Genomic DNA, 2415 nt, shown 5'->3' with positions numbered 1-2415 from the left:
TAGAATCAATTGAACCTGGGAGGTGGAGGTTGCAATGAGCTGAGATCACTCCATTGTACTCCAGCCTGGGTGACAGAGTGAGACTCTGTCGCAAAAAAAAAAAAAAGGCAGCAGTGATAGTAATCATGTAATTATAAGGATTATGGTGAGCTGGGAGCAGTGGCTCACGCCTGTAATCCCAGCACTTTGAGAGGCCGAGGCGGCTGAATCACCTGAGGTCAGAAGTTTGAGACCAGCCTGGCCAACATGGTGAAACCCCATCTCTACTTAAAGTACAAAACATTAGCCGGGCATGGTGGTGCACACCTGTAATCTCAGCTACTCAGGAGGCTGAGGCAGGAGAATCGCTTGAACCTGGGAGGCGGAGGTTGCAGTGAGCCGAGATCACGCCATTGTACTACAGCCTGGGGGACAACAGCGAGACTTCATCTCAAAAAAAAAAAAAAAAAAAATTACAGTAGTCCTCTCTTATCCTTGAAGCATATGTTCCAAGACCCACAGTGGATGCCTGAAGCTGCTGATAGTACTGAATGCAATCTGAACACATTTCTGTTTATGTCTTCCACCTACAAATTGAATGCCTTTCCCATCTTGACTAAGCATTTATCACACCCTGTGGCCTTGGAAACTTCGGCAGTTTGAGGTGTGACAGTGAAACTAGCATGAATTTCCTTCTCTTTCTTTACAGTTTCATGGCTAGAATATTCATCTTTTTTTTTTTTTTTTGAGACAGAATTTCACTCTTGTTGCCCAGGCTGGAGTGCAGTGGTACAATCTCGGCTCACTGCAACCTCCGTCTCCTGGGTTCAAGCAATTCTCCTATCCCAGCCTCCCAAGTAGCTGGGATTACAGGTATGCGCCACCACACCCAGCTAATTTTGTATTTTTAGTAGAGACCGGATTTCTCTGTGTTGGTCAGCCTGGTCTCAAACTCCTGACCTCAGGTGATCCGCCTGCCTCAGCCTCCCAAAGTGCTGGGATTACAGGCGTGAGCCACCGAGCCCGGCCTAGAAGATTAATCTTAAGGCCAGGCATGGTGGCTCACGCCTGTTATCCCAGAATTTTGGGAAGTTGAGGCAGGAGACTTGCTTGAGCCCAGGAGTTCGAGACCAGCATGGGCAACATGGCAATACCCTGTCTCTACAAAAAAAAATATTGAAAAAATCAGCCAAGCATGGTGTCATTCGCCCGTAGTACCAGCTACTTGGGAGGCTGAGCTGGGAGGATTGCTTGAGCCTAGGTGGTTGAGGCTGCAGTGAGCTGTGATGGTGCCAAAGCACTCCACCCTGGGTGGCAGAGTGAGACTCTGTCTCAAAAAATAAAATAAAACAAAAAAATGGGGCTGGGCACAGTGGCTCATGCCTATAATCCTAGCACTTCTGGAGGCCAAAGTGTGTGGATCACCTGAGGTTGGGAATTTGAGATCAGCCTGACCAATATGGTGAAACTCCATCTCTACTAAAAATACAAAAATTAGCTGGGCATGGTGGCAGACACCTGTAGTCCCAGTTACTTGGGAAACTGAGACAGGAGAATCGCTTGAACCCGGGAGGCGGAGGTTGCAGTGAGCCGAGATCATGCCACTGCACTCCAGCCTGGGTGACATAGCGAGACTCCATCTCAAAAAAAAAAGGAAATGCCTGAGGCTTCTGAAGCTTTGTAATTTATAAAGAAAGAGGTTTATTTTGGCTCATGGCTCTGTAGGCTATACAGGAACCACAGCACTGGCATCTGCTTCTGCTGAGGCATCAGGAAGCTTCCAATCATGATACAAGGTGAAGGGCGAGCAAGCACATCACATGGCAAGGGAGGGAGTGAGAGAGGGGTGCCAGCCTCTTATTTATTTATTTATTTGATACAGAGCCTCACTATGTCGCTCAGGCTGGAGTGCAGTGGCATGATCTCGGCTCACTGCAACCTTTGCCTCCCTGATTCAAGCGATTCTTCTGTTTTGGCCCCTCAAGTAGCTGGGACTACAGGTGTGCACCACTATACCAGCAAATTTTTTTTGGTATTTTTAGTAGAGACGGGGTTTCACCACTTTGGCCAGGCTGGTCTCGAACTCCTGACCTCAAGCAATCTGCCTGCCTTGGCCTTCCGAAGTTCTAGGATTACAGAAGTGAGCCACCACGCCCAGTCTCAGCTCTTTGCTCTGTCACCCAGGCTGGAGTGCAGTGGCGCTATCTCAACTCACTGCAAGCTCTGCCTCCCAGGTTCACGCCATTCTCCCTCTCAGGCTCTTTTTTTTTTTTTTTTTGGGATGGAGTCTTGCTCTGTCGCCCAGGCTGGAGTGGCCGGATCTCAGCTCACTGCAAGCTCCGCCTCCCGGGTTTACGCCATTCTCCTGCCTCAGCCTCCCGAGTAGCTGGGACTACAGGCGCCCGCCACCTCGCCCGGCTAGTTTTTTGTATTTTT

This window comes from Rhinopithecus bieti, unplaced genomic scaffold (genome assembly GCF_001698545.2).
Source record: "Rhinopithecus bieti isolate Rb0 unplaced genomic scaffold, ASM169854v2 scaffold_39434, whole genome shotgun sequence".
NCBI classification, from domain to species: Eukaryota; Metazoa; Chordata; class Mammalia; order Primates; family Cercopithecidae; genus Rhinopithecus; species Rhinopithecus bieti.
The sequence above is the reverse complement of the archived record's forward strand: the minus strand, read 5'-3'. Positions refer to the sequence as shown.